This window comes from Protopterus annectens, chromosome 11.part0 (assembly GCF_019279795.1).
Source record: "Protopterus annectens isolate FY-2018-M chromosome 11.part0, PAN1.0, whole genome shotgun sequence".
NCBI lineage: Eukaryota > Metazoa > Chordata > Ceratodontiformes > Protopteridae > Protopterus > Protopterus annectens.
In genome coordinates, this window is record NC_056745.1 from 1182230091 (window position 1) to 1182237278 (window position 7188).

The 7188-nt window shown below is 43.4% G+C and overlaps 1 protein-coding gene across 1 annotated transcript in view; it reads left to right on the forward strand.

Annotated features, from left to right (window-relative positions):
* Window positions 1–7188, forward strand: part of NAMPT (nicotinamide phosphoribosyltransferase) — a gene marked incomplete in the record, with an annotated part of 586193 nt that overhangs the window by 376001 nt on the left and 203004 nt on the right.

The following is a 7188-nucleotide window of genomic DNA, read 5'->3' on the forward strand; positions in this document are numbered from 1 at the left end:
TAAAGCATCTAAACAAAATACCCTGCCTGCTTGTCATGTATATTAGAGAAGGACGAGCGACAGTTATGATTCCAGTTGTAAATCCAAGTAAGAGGAGATTAGATCTGAATGTTTAAATGTAGGAGCACTGAAAAAAACACAAAGTACTTTGAGAATTGTGTTTCTAACTCATGTGAGAATTAGTAGGAATAATCAAGTTATGGTTAAACTGCTAGAATTGCAAACTAGATTAGGTAGAAACCTTCTTCATTTTAGACCTGGGAAAACACTGAATTCACTAACTACTGAAGTTGGAAAGGAAAAGAGATTGGAGAGCTTTAAAAAGAACTTATGATTTACTGTTCCAAAGATTTAAAAAAAAAAACAGAAATGTGATGTATGATTTAGTGAGAAAGTATATTGTGCTAGGTCTTTTTAGAGAACAGCAAATAATGATATCTGAGGTTCTAGGCCTACCTCTAGCATTGTAACATTGTTATTCTCAGTTCAGTCTGTTGCTGTTTGGCTCGTGTTTCTCAGATACATGTCTACTGTCACTGCATACCCAGGTTTATGGAGTTATCCATCTGTATCCCTGCCTTTCTAACTGCTTGACCCAGGCATGCTAATGCAAGCATTACAGAAAGCAGCTGTGTGTTTGTTTAGTTTTAAATCTCCAAAAGGTAAGTCTGCGTCCTTCAAACCAGAAGACCTTCCTTGGGATCATTTTCGATACCATGTCCTCCAGTCTGTCCTATCCCGGGGCCAATTCATAGTAATGAACCAGTTCTTTTTGAAGTCTGCCCAGAGGTCCTTTTTAATTTCCAGAGTGTTCCTTAAAACCATGGAATTAGTCAGTTTCTGATGTTGTCAGTCTTCATTTTATCTTTGACAGATGATCTGGTTCTGATATCGGAACCGACTTGGCCGTTACTATAGCTCGTGCCAGCCAAAAACTATCAGGCTTCACCTCTACCCACAATCCTCTCACAATTACCTCAGATCTCGTTTGCCACTTTTCCAAAACGGTTGCATTTTGCCAATGCTCTCGAGTTTCAGTGGGTTTAAGTAAAGTTTTATTTAATTTTGTTAGAGATTTCTCTCTCTTTCTCTCGATTTCTAATTGATCCTCTACCCTATACTTTAATATTTTATTTTCTCCTTATTTCTTACATATAGTGTAACCTTTAATATCATTGTTATTCTTTCCCTGTACCTGTACTTTCTATAATTATCATTGTTGATCCTCTTCTCTTTCTTTCTCACAAAAAAAAAAAAAAAAACTTTCTTTCCTCTTTTCTTCTTCTTCCTTAAGCTTTCTGTGCGAGTGAGTTTGTGCGTAACTTGTCACTGAGAAGGCTAAGGCCCTTTCTGGCTTTAAAAAAAGTCAGAAGTCTGTCCACAAAATTCCATTGTCTGATTTCCATTTCCTGTGCATCTATTGCTTGGATCCGGTTGATTTGCAAGAGGACTGCAGTATATGTCATGGGTTCAGTCATCGAGCTTTTGTTGAAAGATGAATTAAGCTTATTTTGAAAGGATTGATTCCCTCAGCCTTTAGTGAAGCCTTATCTTCTGCAGACAAAACCAAAACTGACGTTTCCTCCCCTTCATTTTCATCTTTAGTGGACAAAGGAAAAAAGAGGTGCTTCTCTGTCCAGACCTCTCTGTTGATTCGGAGACCTAAAAAAATTGAAACCCTCAGTTCCCAATTATCTTCGGAACCGAAGGCCTCTGGCTGTAAAATACCAGTGTCAACAATTTCTCCAGCACTGATTGCTGTCTCAAGCCCTTTGATGTTGAAGGCCCCAGTGCAAGACAAAATTTCTGCTTCACCTACCATGACAAAAATTCCTGATTTGAAAACGATTTTTCAAAGGACTTCCTATTCCCCATCTATACACCCTTTCGCTGGTGAGCTTCCAGAAGTTCTTCTGCAGAGACCTAAATCTCCTTCAAGCATCATCTATCCACTCCACCAAAATTCTTTCTGAACTCGATGTGGAGAGACTGAATAAAATCTTGTGAGCTAGAGGACTTTCAGGCCCCCTTTTGGTTCTGACCCCATTGGGTCTTGGAACTGAGCCTTCTTTTACTCCATTGACCACTCCTCCTCTAACCTCCTCCGAGGTCTTAAGAGTCATCTGTTCCGAATCTCCTGGCACTAACTGTGTCGGTTCCTGAGATTTTCACATCTTCGGAACCAGTAATCCCCCTGAGCTCTTCGGTGGCTTCGGAACCAGAGACCGTAGCTACCCTGTCTGTTCTGGGAGGCAGGACTCGACTCCAGGTTTTTTGGAGCTGTCCCTGCTCCTCGGGGCTTCAACTTGAGTTATCTCAGCTCCGGCTTGTCTCAAGGGTTGGTTCTTTATAATGGGTCATGGCCCCAGTCCCTAGGCAGTCTGTCTCAGTTCGAGTCTCCCTTTACTCTTTTGGGGGATGGCCTTCATGGCAATGGAGAGGGCCCCCTCACTCACAGTAACTCAGTCAGTACTTTCACCTTTGGAACAGGTACACCCTCTGGCTTTGTTATTCCACTTGCCTTTCCACTGAGACACAGTGGGTGCTGAAGTCTTGAGTATTTCAGACCCAGGTTCTGTCATCTTCTGATGCCTCCCCAAGATTATCCTCCTGAGGAGGTCCCTCAGAAAAAGAAGTGCAAGAGGAAGCACTTGGATTCCCCCCAGGAATCAGTCACCGAGGACACAGATTTTGATGAGGGGAAGAGTCCCCACCGCTACCACCTGAAGATGTCTCCTTTGGAGACATCTTAGAAATTTATAAACAAAGGGGTGGCTGGAAGTCCCAAAACCCTTCCTCAGAGGAATCTGTTTACCTGCAGGCTTTCAGCACCTGGCTGTCTACCTCCTGGGTGACCCCATCCTCTGATGAGCATTCAGTTGATTTCACAGTGGGAGTGGAAGACTCCGGACACCATCGAACTCATCCCCAAGAGACCTGACGAAATATTATCTGCCTCTGAAGATCAATAGTTCTGGGCCAAGTGGTTAGCTGTGAATGCCATGCTGGTAGCAGCAGCCAGAAAAAAGGAACTTGCTGAGGAGAGTTCATCTGTCCAACAGCGAGTCTTCGGCTATGGACAGATTTGAGAAGCGTGTTCTACACTTTATCAACCTTCGCTATAAGGTCTTTCAACTTCTTGGCACACTTTACAAGACTTCAGTGGGATCTGATTAAGGAATTGTCAGATACCCTGGCAGGAGCTGCAGCTGAAAGAAAAAGTGTCTTCCCTGCTAGCTACCTTGGAGTCTGTGTCTAATTTTTCCATGAGGCTTAATCGCACATACAACTGAAGGGACTTCCAGAGCAGTGGGTACAGGCATAGCCATAAGGAGACGTGCCTGGATGCACCCATGTGACTTTGTGGAACCATTCAAGTCTTCTTTCATCAGTGCTCCCTTTGATGGAGCATCCATGTTTGGCCCAAAAGTAAAAGAGACTTTATCCAGGTGTGAGAAGGATGGTAAGCCTCTTTTTGCTGTGGGTGTACTTTTCTCCACCCCCTAAAGGTCATTTTTCTAGGAACCAGAGGAGTGGTGAAAAAATGTAGCTCAAAAAATCCCAGGGGCCTTTCCAAGACACATGTGGAGGGAGTTCCCCTAGGTGCGGAGGGGGCAACCAGAATAGAAAATACCACCCTTGCAACAGAGGTTGTCTGCAAAACCAGGACTTCAGGGATTCCTTTCCAGGGAAGCCCTTTCAGTGCTCCTGAAAGGAGGCCCAATTGTCTTCCTCTGGAGGCAGTTGAGGGACACTTGTCATTGCACCTAAACGCCTGGCTAAACATAAATTCCTGGGTGTAAAGGATCATATCTAGGGACTATATCATTGGGTCTATATTAGTTTGTCGAAATTGCATTGCAGCAAACACCTACTCATCGAACCTAATTCAGTGAAAATCATTTCAGCGATTCCCTGAATTTACTGAAGGCTAGGAAATACTTGCACCACAGCACAATGGACCGACAGCTAAGCAAATCAAACCCAGCCAAGTGGGGGACTTCACCCCACACCCTCCCTAACTACATATACCAACTCCGAGATCACAGTACAGTGGAGAAAAGGGCAAAGTTGTGCTGCAGGACATGTATTTCCTTGCCTTTGGTCAATTCAGCAAATTGCTGAAATTAATTTTGCTGCATGAGGGTTGATGATTAGCTGTTAGCTGCAATGCGATTTTGCGAACTGTAATATAGACCCCATATCATTCCCTTCATTCTCTTTTCTCATCCTCCCCGTGTACACAAGAAAATCCCAGATGTTCCACCCAATCAGAGAAATTCAACAGTGCAAGAAATTGAGAAACTGCTGGACAAAAAGAGTGATTCAAGAAATCCCGCCAGACCTGAAGGGATGTGGAACCTACTCAAGATTCTTTTTCGTGCCAAAAAAGACAGGGGACTGGAGACCAAATTTTGGATCTCAGCATGCTGAACAAATCATTTTGGCAAATAAAGTTCCAGATGGTCACGGTACAGTTGATTCTTCCCTTTCTGAAGAAAGATGACTGGATGTGCTCGATAAATCTTCAGGATGCATATTACCACATAAAAATGGACAATCTCTCCAGGAAGTTCCCCTGCTTCCAGCTAGGAGCCAGTCATTACCAGTTTAGAGCACTGCCCTTTGGTCTCACCACAACCCCCAGGGTGTTCATCAAATGCATGGCAGTAGTAGCAGCTCACTTGACACTGCAAGGATACCGGGTGTTTCCGTACTTGGACGACTGGCTCATAACTGCTTCGACCAGGCATCAGTTGATAGTAGCCAGAGATTACACTTTCAATATCTGTGCTCATCTGGGGATTATGGTAAATTTCGAGAAGTCACATTTGATGCCAGTGCAGAATTTAGAATTCATAGGGGCTGTACTAAGTACGGAGACAACTATAGCATCCCTTCCTCCAAAGAGACTTCAGAGAATAATGGAACAAGTTCAACAGAAAATCCACAGAAAAAGGGCCCCAGCTCGACTAGTTTTGCAAACTCTAGCGTTGATGGCAGCATCAGTAACTCTAGTACCTCTAGCCAGGTTTCATGTGAGAATTCTGCAATGGCTACTAGCTTCTCAGTGGTCTATCCTTTACCAACACTTGTCAGACCTAATTCTGATCACCAATTATTGCAAGAGGGATCTTCTTTGGTGGATGGATTCCAAACAAATTCTCCATGGTTGCCCCCTTTGTTCTTCCAGAGCCCATGGATAGTGACCACAGATGCGTCCCAGATGGGGTGGGAGGGGCATTTTCTGGGCAAGACTGTCCAAGGCACTTGGTCCCTGTTAGAGGCCAACTTGCAGTGTCCTCGAGCTAAGAGTGGTGCTTCTAGTGTTGCAAGCCTTTCAGACAGTTCTTCCTCAGGGGACATTTGCAGTTCAAACAGACAATATGTCAGTAGTTTGGTACATCAACAAGCAGCATTTGCAGTTCAAACAGACAATATGTCAGTAGTTTGGTACATCAACAAGCAGGGGGGAATCAAGTTTTATCCCCTTTGTCGAGAAGCCTTCGGAGTATGACAGTGAGTAATCTCTTCCAGCTGCTTTCTAACAGCAATGCACATTCTGGGGAGTTCCAGTGTAACTGCAGACAAGCTGAGCAGATGTATCCTTCAGCCTCACGAGTGGTCTGTCAATCCAGAAGTGGCAAAAATGATCTTCCATCAATGAGGTTGACTTTGCTGCGACCAGTTTCCTTTTCCCCTAAACAAGTGCAGGAATTACTTCACCCTGATTCCCCCCTCCAGGGAAGTCACCCAGAGACACTGTCCTCCACAACTGGCCTTTCCCCCGATACCACTAATTCCGAAATTCTTACAGAAAGTGCTCAGATTGGAAAGCACAATAATCCTTATTGCACCCTTTTGGCCTTGGCAGATTTGGTTCCCCTTCCTTTGGCCTTATCTGATTCGACAATCTTGGATTCTGGACCCGGTTCCAGAAATTCTTTCCCATCCAGATGGACTTGCTCACCCAGATATTTTGAAACTCAAACTGACAAGAGTGGTTCTTCCAGTTCCATTAGCTGCGAGGCATCCTAATATTTCCTCCCCAGAATGCCACATCCTCTTGTCGGCTCATAAACCTTCTACTCATAAACTATACTCTAGCGAATGGAAGAGATTTACCATTTGGGCCCATGAAAAAAATGAGTCCCTTTTCTGCTTCTGTAGAACATATTTTAGACTTTTTAGCCTCTCTTTTCCATGCTGGAGCTTCCCCTTCTACCATCAGATTATAATTAGCTGCAATTTCTGATTTCCACTATTGTTTGGAAGAACATTCTTTAGCTTCTCTTAGGCTTTGTATATCATTCCTAAGAGGCATGCTTTTGTTGAAGCCCCCTTTCAAAGATCCCATGCCTCCTTGGGATCTGAGTTTAGTGTTACAGGCCATAATACATTCTCCCTTTGAGTCCTGTGCGGAATGTGATCTGAAGATTTTGTCTTGGAAGACTGTTTTTGTCGCCATTACCTCTGCCAGAAGGATTTCAGAGATCCAGGCCTTTTTGTCTGAATCTTATCTGATTTTCCACAAGGATAGAGTTTCTTTACTAAAAACCCATCCTTCCTAGCTAAGGTAGTCTCAGAGGCTAGTATCAATCAAACAGTTAATTTACTGTTTTCTTTCCAAACTTTTCCAGCAAAGGTGAATATTCCTTACATTTGCTTGTTTATAGACTATTACATTTCTATCTTCACAGGACAAAAAGCATTTGAAAATCAAATCAACTATTTGTTTTCTATTCCAGTGGAAAGTTGGGTAAACCTGTCAGCAAGGTAACTCTGGCTAAATGGCTGAAAGACTGCATTTCATTTATTTATGATTAGAATAAATTAACCTTGCCTAGGCCCGTGAAAGTACATTCTACAAGATCCATAGCCACCTCGGACGTTTTCCAGTCTAGAGCTTCGATGGATGATCTATGTGCTGCAGCTACTTGAGCTACTCCCCATTACAGATTGACTTGGTCTCTAGGGGAAGGGCATCCTTTGGTTCAGTGGTGCTCAGGAATATCCTTCCATGAGTTCTCCCAAGATCTGGGTAGCTGAGTACTCTGTTCCATCTGTCAAGGATAAAGTAAGATTGACAACAGCAGATAAAGAAGTTATGTACTTAGCATAATGTTCCATCTGTGTTGTCTATTTTCATTTATCCTTGACTTCCCTCCATCCCCGACCTTTTTTTTT